Raw genomic sequence first — 12,584 nt, 5'->3', positions numbered from 1 at the left:
ATGAATAGAAAGTGTGAGGAACCTCAGTGCACCCTCCCAACTGCTCCCCTTGGATCTTCCTTTTAGGTGGCCAGAGAAAGGCCATTGCTTTTGAATCCTGACCCTGAGGGTGGATATACAAAGGAGGACCACCTGGGTGGAGGTACCTTGGAGAGTGGGGAGAGGATGTCTTCAGGTGAGACATGGTATCCCCCTTTTCCATATGAGAATGAGTCTAAGTGAAACTCAAGTGCGAAAGACAAGTTGAATACTTATGAATTAAGTGCAAAAAAGAGCATTATGGGTTTTCATTAAAGGGATATCTCTCCCCTTTTTTCAGATAAATCACGGAAAAACTCTTTGCACTTTGAAGTGAACTAACGATCTCAAATTCAGAAGTGTCTCCAGCAGAGGAACAGACTGGATCACCCGGTTGTGATGAAATAGTGGAACATCACAAACAGGTATTTTGCCTGTGCAGTTGGCTCTTGAGCAATACAGGAGTGAAGATGGGTCTTTTGAAATAACAGGTCTCTCTTTCTTTTCTCTACGTAGTTTCAACAAGAGAATAAATAAACCAAGCACTGAATATCGATTGAGCAATAATAAGTGGGCCAAGACACAAAGAAGAAATCCAAGGTGGGTGGTCAGCTACAACACACAGCGAGTACTTTGAATATTACCCTGTTTGATCAGTCTTTTACTTTTTTATACATCAACTGTACTACACATTCTCACACAATTCCCCCTTTTTTCTGTAGTGCTTGTTTTAAAGATCTCTCCATTATTGGAGAATGGAAGTGTTTTACATTGCCTTGGGCTGTGTGCCCTGAAGAAAGCTCGGAGGGGAAGACTATAATGTGAACTGAAGCAAGAGAAAGTTCACTTTCGAGCTGGAAACACTAATGTGTCGACCAGTATAGTGCAATTTCTTTACACTACTAACCACACTTACAGAGGGTATTTTTGCTATGCTGTACATATTAGTATGATAGGTCTCGCAAGATGACCACTCAGAGTAGTGGTTGTGTTATTGTATTGAATGTCATGTTTGATACATGTTTATTTCTGGAATTTGTGTATTTTTGATACCAGCTGTTAACACATTTTGTTTGTAACTATTCAAGTTGGTCACTGATCATTTGCACGGGTGAATCCTTCACACCGTTTCGGTTGTAGCTTTGTATCTAGCCACGTTTGTGTGGAAGGGCGGGGTAGCCTGAGCCATAGCTCTCAACCATTTATGTGGCAAAAGCGGGTGAAAACACCCGATTTTACTTTTGGCGGGTGAGAGGCCCATTGAAATGAATGGGCGTGCATGAGGTTTGGCGGGTGAGTCCGCTGTTTACAAGGCGGGTGACACCCGCCAAAAGCGTGTGAGTTGGGAGCTATGCCTGAGCTCAATTATAGTTGTATGGTATTTCTGTGGTTCCTCATGAGTCAGGCCCCCATTAACAAAAAAGAGGGTTCGACCCATATTCTTTTGACATACCAGGCATGGAGCCACAAAGGTAGAGGACACATGAATAGGTTTATAATGAGCACTTTATTTAGTGCAACCTCTCGCCTTTACTTCCTACGCTGAACTGGTGTCTCTTCCCTCAGCCCCCTCCTCCCTCTTTCTACGTGTGCCTCCCCACGTGGTCCAGACTGTGGGAGCTCTGTCCCCTCAAAGGGGCAGCGCGCTGCCCAGTGTAACAGGCTGGTCCGGTAATGTGCCGGTATCCATGAATACCAGCCCTTTTTTACCAGACCGGCTGACTTAGAATGAGGCCCGTGAGGTCTCTAAATTAAAGCTGCTGCAGCAACCACCTTTAACCACCCAAGCCTGCACAGCTTTTTACGCATGGCGGACTAGAATGCAAAGTTCAACATGCGTCGTCATGCCCTTAATGTTCTCCTTCAAAATCACATATTAAAATGAAAACTCCAGGATTACGACGACGTTGGATTCGGGTTTCCTATTCCCAGTGCGCAGTAAACAATGCTGCACAATTTTATTGTGACCTGCTAACTTGTAAATACTGAGCCCGCCACTTAACTGAACCGATTACACTTGGCATTACATTTATGCTTTTTCGTTGAATAACTTTTTTTATGTTCCCGTCTGGAATTATGGCTGGTAAAAAGTAGTGGTGCCGACTGCTGTAAAAAGTCCTCCTGCTACTCGGGATTATTGATTGTTTTAATAAGTGCTTAGGCAGGCAGGCCAGTTGCTCTTTATTCTCTTTAGTACACAAATGCTCGCCTTAAATCATATTCTTTAACAGAAGTGCTGCGTGCGCGCGTTCTTTATTCATTAGTGCGACTGAAGCATTCTTAGAATGTTCCGTCGCCCATGTTATGTCTTTTTTCATCATATTACCTCAAAACAAGATGATGGATAATTTCAACACAGCAAAGCTGAAACGGGAAGAGTAAATATGCAAAGCAGGCAACTGTTTTTTTTTTATTTTCAATTTAAACAGATACCTCAAAGAATATTTCAAATTCTAAAGCAGTTCGTTGAAAGCTTGCCATACGGGGGTGATGTGAATTACATGCTTGTACTGTGAGTCATAGGCCCTCATTACAAGTCAGGCGGTGGACCATGGTGTTATTAGCACCATGGTCCATGCCGGATTCCGCCATGCTGGATGGCGGAATTACCGCCACATTCCAAGGTGAGTGGGGCGGTAATTCCCCATTCACCATTTGTCCTTCCCCATTCCCATTTTTGCCCCATAGGGCATAAAAGGGATGGGGAAGGCGCTAATTACGGCACCGTAAATTACGGTGCCTTAATTAGCACCAAGGTCGCTTAGCGCCTTGGACTTTAACGCCTGCAAAAAGCAGGTGTTAAAGTGTGAATCAGACGTTAAGGGTTAACGGCGCTGACGGCGCCGTTAAACCCTTAACGCCTGACTTGTAATGAGGGCCATAGTTTTGCATTTTTATCACTAAGCAGAGCTTTTTTATTTTTTGTATTGCCTATATATGACAAATGTATTACTGATGCTAACATTCGATGTATCCTGAGAAGGTGATGTGCTGAGTCGCAAAGAAAAAAAAGAAACCATGTTAAAGGCACAACGCTTTTGAGATTATAGCGTGGTTGCATGTCCCATCGGAAAACTGTTAACATTGGAGCTTCCTAAAATACATAAAGCATAGTGATATAAGAAAAAAATAAAGGAAAGAACCCTACCAGCAAAATAGGGAAACTAAAATGAATGAAGCATCTCAAAATAGACGTCAAAGAAATAATAATCCATACGAAATAGGCCAACACGCGATATCAAAGCAAGACGAGGAGCAGTTAAACCTGACCAAAATGTATGCCGTTTCTGTAAAGATAAAACCAAGGGTGAGACTCGCACACCTGTTGACAGAGTGTAGAATGTTGTTACCACAGAGACTAACAGCGTTCACCAGACATTGCCAATATTTGGGAAACATTTCGCAATGTGAATGCTGGGCAGCCTTACTAGGTTGTAATAATCTAAAAGTTCAAATTGCAGCCGTAAACTTTTTAACTAGTCTTAACTTGGAGGGGGATAACCTTGATTAATCTCCTTGCGTATGTTTAAACTATCAAATCTAAATGTGCACATAGACAATCTAGAGTTTCCATCAATTTGATATACTTGGCATGTATTGTAATTTGCACTTATCGTAAATCATATTTCCATCCCCATCAATCAATCATATGAAATGATAGAGAATGAGTTCCTCTCGTTTTTTGTTTTTTTGTTTTTTTAATGCCTTTAGAAATGGTTGTTTTTTTTTTATCTCTCTTGTTTATGTTGTAACTGCTTGTAGTTTGTCGTAAACAATTGTTTGTCATTTATGCTTTAATGTTTAGTGTTATTTAATGATGTTTCCAAATTTTTGATTCTTCTGTTATATGCTTTGTAATTATTTCATTTTGAAAGGTTGATTAAATTCAACCATATCAAATAAAAAAAATAAAAAAATAAATAGGAATGCAATTCGGCGATAAGGAAGTCATTCCTGGGAGAAAAAGTCCTCGGAAACCAAGGAGAGGCCAAATCAAAGCAAGGTTTTTTTTTAATCTCTGAGATTTTGTTGAGTTTTTCTTACAGTGTAAACCATGCATAGTTCTGTACTCAATACAAGCTGTTCTAAGATACATCATTACGATCCTGGCGGTAGACGTGCTGGTAAATACTGGCACGGCTGCCGCCAGAGTCATGAATTTTCCAGCGCCCCGGGAATGGGCAATTACCAGGGCATTACAGCCCCAACAGACACGGTAATTGCCCATTCGGGGGCACCGGAAAATATTGCTCCCCATTTCCATTTGAGTCCCATTGGACTCAATGGGAATGGGGAGGTCGGATGCACCGGCATCATTCATGAATGGTGCCGGTGCATCCGTCGAGTTCTGCGAGTGGGTGCCGTTCCGCCCGCCAGGTCAGACTTGGCGGGCTGAAAGGCACCCGCCTGCAGAACTTGTAGTTTGCCGGCAAGCTTGTAATGAGGCCCTGTACAGTGTGGTTGTACAGAAATCTGAATAACTGAAATGACAATATCCATTGTAACCATCACAAGGAAGTCCAAGTCATATGGGACTCAGAGGGCTCTGACACAATGAAACACATTTCTTTTTAGTTCTAATTTCCATTTCTGTAAGGCTCCCGCAACTGTAACTTTAACCCACCCCCCAGACCGATCTACATTAGAGTAAAGGCTAAGCGATGGTTTTTAATGCAGTATCACAGCCATTCCACCTGAGAATCCCTAATTGAAAGGGTGTTACAGCTATTAGAATCGCACCTAGCGTGCTGTCTGGGTTACCAATATGTGTGGTTTTGCTACATTGAGAAACATCGCAGCATCCGTTTCTCAAGTTAAAAAAACAACAGCAAAAGGATGGCCTTCAAGGAAAGCAAGAGCGGATCTATCCCTAGTCCCTTCTCCATTATTATAGCCAGAGGCGTAGCCAGGATTGTCTAACAAGTGGGGCCAGCAACTAATCTAGTTGAGCCCACCGCAGTAACATTAACATCTGTAAATGCCCACAAAGCGCTGATGAGTGGGCATTTACAGATTTTGGGTGGGCCTAGCCCGCTCGGGCCCTACCCTCTCTATGCCTCTGATTATAGCTCCATCTGGAGGCAGTGCTGTTGTCTGAAGCAAGAGGGAGCCATTTTCTAGGCAATGAGTGGGCTTGAGGTAATTCCTGGGAGTAAGTTAAGTGTGGGGAAATTAAATAGGGTAGAGGTTATTGGGCCATGATGGGTTGCGGGGGGCGGACACATCTTGTACTGCTCCAGGAAGTGCATCCAGCCCATCAAAGAGCTAAGATTGTGGGCCTGTATTATGAGGAAAGCGCCACATTCTGACTGATCCCTCTGTTTGGCTTAAGGACTCTGTGACATTGCCTCCAAGATGCTAATAAAGCACGATGCTTCAGAGAAAGAGAACGTAAAATGTAAAGAAACGTTAAAGAAAAATGGTGGGTTTAAAATAGCAGCTGGTTTGGCACTGACCGTACAGTTTGTATGGTGGCGCCTAAAAGGAATCTACATGTCAAGTGTGTATACTTAGGAACTTGACCGGCAGGTCTAGAGTGATTTTCAAAAATGTGCAAGGCCTACTATTGGCACCTGGAAACTGAAAATAAAGTGGAAACAGTGCTTTCTACATGTGTTCATTTAAAATCCACAGCTAATCATCTTTCTTACTGCAAGAAAGCTAAACACACATTTCAATGTAGTCTACATTTTGGACTTAATTTTCCTACAGTGGTGTCTCGTATGTATTTATTAGCACCAAGAAGCCAAATTACAGTAGGTTGTGTTTGATAAATACCCCTATAACATAGCGTGTGTGGGTCTGTGTGTTTAGTGAGGGTTTCGGGGTTGGCCCTCTGGACACTCTTGGGGTGGAATGGAAAATTGTTTTTTAGTTTAAGTAGTTATGTATAAGGACTCAGTGGGTTACCTTAGGGGAGGTGATATGCCATGCCCTATTTCAAGTTAGTGATTCACAATTTAGTTGTGGCGGGAGCAATTTCAGATGTAAAGGTGAACCCAGAAGATTTGTGTTCTAAAATATCTATCACTTCAACCAATATTTGGTGGGTGTTGCGTTACTAGAAATGTGCTACCACCATCCGGGTAATTGTTCACTTACATTGTGTACAACATAACCTCCTGCCAGAGACATCTGGCCTCCCTTTACTTGGAGACTCAATTGCATGAGTTGCAATCTTGTGCAAGAACCACATTCTAGACACTGAAATCTGCTGACAGATTTCACCAGCATGGGAAATGGAAGGCAGTTCTCTGTGTTTTTACATCCCAAAAATACCACGCCAACAGACATTTCATTAATAACACCACACAGTTAAATGTAGTCCATCAGGTTGCATTAGGAAGTAAAACACATTTAAAACAACACTGTTTATAAGGAAATCCTCCATAGGCCCCACTTTATCCACCAAACTCCCCATCTCTATGAAATCAAATATTTGATAAATCCACTCCTTGCATACGCCACATTGAGATTTGCAGAGGTTGCAGTTAGAAAAATCTATTTTATTTCGTTACTATGCACCAAGCACTGCATTAAATCAGATGCTACTTTGAAAAATAAATGGAATGTGTGTGTTCAGTTTGCGATGAAGTGCAAATTGTGTGATAACATCAACGTGTACCATTCAAGCGTTTCTCGTTTGGGTGACTCAATACAGTACAAGTGTGAGCCATAAAGAGGTTGAAGACAATTGTCAAACACCTAAAAACAGTCTCACCGCTTGTCATAATGTGCAGTGTGTCTCTGGTATAAGGGATTCTCAAACCCAGTTTAGATCTATTTTCTCATTATCGGGCTTGATAGTTCCCTGCACCCTTCTTTTCCCTGTCCCTCACGTCTCTCCTTTAAATATTGAGCTTAAGGGTCTCCCACACCCTTACTCTGCCTCCCCGAAATCTCCTTAAGGTTGCCCTTTTATGCATCACTGGGCTTGTTAAAATTAAATACCTTTTGGTGTATAGCACATTTCTCTGCAAGACTCTGGTGTTTGTGGGCCATCCTCTCTGCCCACCCCCAACCCCATAAATGCTGAAGAGGACCTTGTCACCTCCATCTCTATGTTCTGATCTTCCTCTTCTGTTCCTGTCCCACCATGATGCTCAACCATGAGTTTGTTCCTCATCCCTCAATGAGTGCAAACCCTTTTGATCAGGGTATTTCCCCATAACTACTTAAGATGTTCTCCAACCTCCTACTTATATCTCCTTCTACAACCCCTTCTTGATGTTCTTGCGCCTCCTCTTTATCTCTTTCTAACACTCCCTCCCAATGTTATCCAACCTCCTCTTTAACTCCTTTGGCCTTCCCCTTCTCCCCCTCTTGGCTTCAACCTCCTCACTTAGTTCCTGCCACTGCCTTGCTCCACAATCACCACCTTGCCCCAACTGCACACTACAAACAACACAAAAACACCCATATTGGCTCACTGGGAGCCTGGTCTTATTTAGTTCAGTAATCTCTTTCCTTGGGCTGAACCGTGACCATCATTGGTAGGGTGCGCCACAGCCTTTTTTTTTATCCCACTTCTGATCCAATCTGTCAAAATAGCCAAGAGGCAGGCACAATGAGAATGTTCACCAGTACATAACTAAACAGTTTTCATTTAGAAAAAAGATTCCACATCCATGACCAAATAGTTTCACCTCTGGCCACAATGTCTGCTCTGTTTTGTACTTAAGGGTTTCTTGCACGCTGATTTAGGTCTATTTTCGATTCTATGTTCCTTCATCAGCAGTCTTTGTCTCTGTATTTTTTTAATTTTTGGGGACCCCCCACACCCTTCCCCTAGTTATTTTAGACTATTCCCTGCCTTCCCCACCCCTTATATACCCTTAACCACACCCCCATATATTTTTCAATTCGTTTTTTCATGAACAAATCGCCGGAAAAAAAAAACATTGGATAAAGGACTAGCGATGACTGAAAGTTATACCCTATTTTGTCATTAGCGGATGAAGGGCCCCGGCACCCTTCTCTCAGTCCCTTAGTCCTCGCTTCACGATATTGGACTTAATGGTCTACCACACCCTTCTCTCTCACTGAAATCTCCTTCAGGTTGCTTTTGTAAATGTCGCTGGGTTTCATCTAATAAATGGTGGTAGAAGGGGAATTTCTCTGCAGGTTCCGTTCTCTGCCCAGTTCCACATGGATTTAAGAAGGGCTTTGGCACATCCATCCCCCAGGGTCTTAATCTTTCCCTTTCCCATCACATCTTTACTCCTCTATACTACCATTCTGTTGCTGCCCATTCCTGATGCACCGCCAGATGCACGTTCTGCCCCCTAGCATGGACAAAGTCCCTCCAGATTTGGGGCTTTCCCCTTACTTTTGCCTTCAAACCTTCCTGCGATTTCTATTAGCTTCTTCCGATGTTATGTGACCACCTAAGCTCGTATATCTTGACAATCCCTCCGTCTGGGCTCGGCTCCCAATGAGGGTCTACATCTCTGGTTGTGAATTTGATAGGGACTGGGACTGTCTAATGTTAATAGCCTCACCTGAGCTCACTGAAAGACTATAAGGGCAAACTAAACCTTTAAAGGGTTGGTCCTACATCATGGATTTTGGAACTCCCATTTGATGTGGTTTTAGTAATGCTGCGGTATCTCTGGTGTATTGCCTTACTATTTGCAACCTTGGGAACCCGTGGTAAGCATGCTAGCAAATGTTTTATCTTCTGCAATTATTCTTCCAATGGGAACTTTCTGTGAAAGCCACACAGGATATGTCAAACCTGCTGAAGCTAATGCCTGCCCATTTTTGGGAGCCAAGTCACTTAAGAATATTTGACAAGCCCATGACGCCCAGGCGGATGCTGCTCCTGAGTTCTTAAAGGGACAATGTTGTTATTATGGTCTTTGTGAATGAAGAGTTGTTTGCCCTGGGGAATCCGGAACTGTTGGTTCTGAGTGAATTGGTAACTTTCCTTGGGCCAAGCTGATCTCTGTGATTGTTCCCTGCTCTATGGAGGGAACAAATTGGGGTTGTCCAGGGGATTCTCACCAACCTCCTCCCAAGCCCCAGGTTAATCATCTGCTAACTTGGGGGAGGGACCCAGCCCTCTTGGTCACCACGCTAGAGCCTCCAGATTCAGGCAGTGAATTTTGTCACAGTACAGATTTGTAAATGCAATATTTGCATGAGTGTGTGTGTGTGTGTGTGTGTGTGTGTCTGTCGCTGAGGGGTACACACAGCATTTGAAGTATTTTGCATAGGAGGAAGTGCCGCATACCCAACAGGGGAGAAAAGATGACCTTCCTCAGGGGAGGAATACACTACCAGGTTGGGGACCTCACCCGACTGGACCTACAGTATCTGTCCAGTATAACAATATACATGCCTGTGAGAAGGAGAGTGTCCATTGCTGATTCATATTAACTATTCTTTTAGCAGTGGTATGCTTTAAGAAACTTAAAGGATACAAAGTGATTGCATAGAAACTCACATAGGAATTGGCAGAAAACATGTCTTCTATTCCAAGGAGATTGCAATATACCCTCATATATGAAGTCTTTGCATTTGTGTGACTCCAGTACTTTGTGTTATGCTGTGATTGTTATGTTCTGAGCCCTTTTAATGTCAGAAGTGTGATTGTGCTGCCACATAATGTGCACATACGCATGTGTATGTTTAGTTATAGTTATATGTATGTTGTTTGTTGTTAGACTTTTGTGACCCTGCTTCATTTCTTGTCATTTATGGTCATTTCTCATGCAATCACTGAAAACCCCAGACTCTGCACAAGGATCTCTATCATCCTCAGCTTGGTTTGCCACACGCTCTATCACTCTCCTCTGTTGTAAGGGAATTCCAAGAGTTGGGTGCAAATTCCATACCATGAGCAGAGTATGTGATCATTTGTGATGCACATGCTGAAAAGTTCATATTAAGGCGTGTACTTGCCTAGAAGCTCAGATGGTGCCCAACAGGCAGGCCTGGTTGAAAGCTAGGAAGCAGAGAATTGAAGATTTGGTGGTGTGTGGACCACTTGCAGGTGTCATTTTCAAATCCTTGCCACAAATGCTATGCATTGACAGAGTGATTAATCTGGGCTATAGGGATGGAAGAACCCCCCAAGCCCTTGTGACAAAGTCAAAAGGTGGAGGCTAGCGGATGGATCTGGTGTGACCCCAATGGCCAGAGTCTACCACCTGCTGCTTCAAATAGGGGTGACCGCCCCAGGTCTCAGTTTGTGCATAGCCTTGTTTGTTTTCCTAAAACACCTAACCCTTCTTGGTAGTATAGAAAGACATTCCTTTATGGAGACATTACGGAGTTAGACCCTAGGAGAACATGGTCAACATAATCTTTAATCTGGGACCACCACAAACTTCTTGGTAAGAAAAGGTTCAGCAGGATCTGTAAAAGACAACAGTCCATGAGTGCTGCTCACCAAGCATCCCAAAAACATTTCCCGGCCATCCTTGTGCAGATCCGTACATACCAGGAACATGGGACCTTACTTGTTTGTCAAAGATTGAACTTCCAGTCGGTCGAAACTTAAATTGACATTGGCAAAGCAGAGAATGATTCCAAGATTGTGGCCAGATGTCTAGTAATGTTGGACTACCACCAGAGTAAAATCACTTGGCAACATCTTAGTTCCCATGAATGGTGTCCAATCATCATTCTTGTCACACAACCTCAGACGTATACAGACTGAACCTATAGTGTTCCCAAGCGCTGCCTGGTGTAAGAATAAAAGCTTAGGGGGAATGTCTAGAGATGTGTTAGTTAGGAGTATGGAGAATGAGGTGCGGTTATGTGCTGTCAGTGCAGCAAGAAGGAGAGCCAAAGAGAGGGTGAATCAGAGGTTGAGTGGGAGAGAAAGGTGCAGACGTGGTGGAAAGTGAGAGGAGGAGAGAGAGAAAAAGGAACAAAGGTGGTGGACAGAGAGAAAACAATAGGAGATAAAGAAGGAGATAGTGATGGGAGAAGAAAGTTCAGAGGTGGCTGAAAGAGAGGGAGGTCCACTGGAGAGAAAGATAATTGAATAGATACAGAAGAGAAAGCAGTGGAGCTGGTAAAAAGGGAAAGAAGACTGGTGAAGTGAGAGAAGAGAGTGACGGAGGGAGAGAGAGAGAAGAACAGGTAGAGAAGGAAGAATAAAGTATGGAGGTGATGGAAAAAGAGCAGAGCAGAGGTGGGAGTGAGAGGAATGGTGATCAAGCAGATAGGAATGAGGGAGAGTCAATTGCATAGAAGGTGGAAGGAAAGAGGATGAGGAGGCACTATATCTTCACCTCTTTAATGCAAACGAAGCAAGTATGGGCATTGTATTTTCTTCCTCAATTGAATCAGTTACATAAAAGGTCTCCCTCAAAACCTCTAGAAGGGTTTTGGAGTAATTCCCTAGGACTCTGTCTCTCCTGGCTTGCTTTAAAATATATACCATCCTTTAGATTGTCTCTTGTGGGTCTTATCCACTTTCTCTCCTGGAGTCCTGAATTCTAGCTTCTAGAGCACCTTTCTAATTCCCCTTTTATCCCATTGCTTCCTGAGACAAAGCTGCATGCTTGGTCCTCCTCCAAACCCTTACATTGCGGCCTCACCCATACCACCTGCCAGGTTGATACCCCTTTGTTCCTTCTTACACCAACTTGTACTGGACTCCCTAGTTCTAGGCCCTGCTTCCTGCTTTCCACCCTCCTCCTGTTGATTCCCTCCTTTCACCACCCTTCATCTACTACTCCCTTGGGCTGCCTGCCTGTCATCACCTTCTATTCACCACCTACTGCCATCTGATGTTCATCGCTTATCACAACCTGATTTTCCCCTCTACCCACTTCCTTAGACGTTCCTCCTGGCATCACCTTAGACTGCCTTTGTGCCACCACCTGATGTTCTTCCTTCTCCCGCTCTAGCCTTCAGTCTCTTCCATGTCTTCTTATCTTCCTCTCGTAACGCACTCTGAATCCACTCCTGACTTACTCTAATCACCCACACATCGCCGTTTCGTTCACAGGTATATATATCCTGCGACTCCCCCGCTCAGGGTTGGGCTTCGCTCAATTGTTTCCTCCTGGATATTATGATTCTCTGTACCTGATTGTTTCTCAGCTCATAGACTCTTTTTTACAGCTGTTGCATCATTTAGTTATGGATTGGTGGGCCGGTTAACTTTTTGAAAGCATTGGAATAGAGCAGCGTTGCTTTCTGCACACGCTTGTGTGAGTTAGGCTCGAGCCACGTCTGCTTCTCTCTGACAATTGAGTATTCATGGAGCCTGAACTGCACAAATCATCTGATTATAAACCGAGCCTTTCTTTGCCCACCTATATTGCTTCATGGACATTGGTAAGCCATGTTTCGCAATCTATGACAATCTGCACATGGATGGATTTCTCTTAAAGGGCCAGTAGCCTTTTGTTAATACATGTGGCAGGCCCCTGTCAACTGGCAGGTTGTACTTGGGGATCTTCCCCACATCACTGTCAAACCCATCATTCACTACTTTGGAAAGGCACCCAACTGGCAGGGTCGCCGACTAGATGTCCCCAAAACAAGACAAGGGACTTTGTCACACAAGCAATGGGAGGACTTAACAGATTCTAGGCTTGCTT

At 43.6% G+C, this 12,584-nt stretch overlaps 1 protein-coding gene across 3 annotated transcripts in view; it reads left to right on the top strand.

Annotated features, from left to right (window-relative positions):
• Positions 1-12,584, top strand: part of MTERF2 (mitochondrial transcription termination factor 2) — a 145,489-nt gene that overhangs the window by 78,429 nt on the left and 54,476 nt on the right. For 2 of the 3 annotated variants that reach the window (XM_069628269.1, XM_069628270.1), the window contains exons 2-3: positions 320-443; positions 535-618. The exons of the other annotated variant lie outside the window; for it this stretch is intronic. The gene's annotated coding sequence lies outside the window, so the exon portion shown is untranslated. The remainder of the gene's footprint in view (positions 1-319; positions 444-534; positions 619-12,584) is intronic. 3 annotated transcript variants of the gene reach the window in all.

Source organism: Ambystoma mexicanum, chromosome 12 (assembly GCF_040938575.1).
Source record: "Ambystoma mexicanum isolate Mex_15411 chromosome 12, UKY_AmexF1_1, whole genome shotgun sequence".
Lineage (NCBI taxonomy): Eukaryota > Metazoa > Chordata > Amphibia > Caudata > Ambystomatidae > Ambystoma > Ambystoma mexicanum.
The sequence above is the reverse complement of the archived record's forward strand: the minus strand, read 5'-3'. Positions and strand labels throughout refer to the sequence as shown.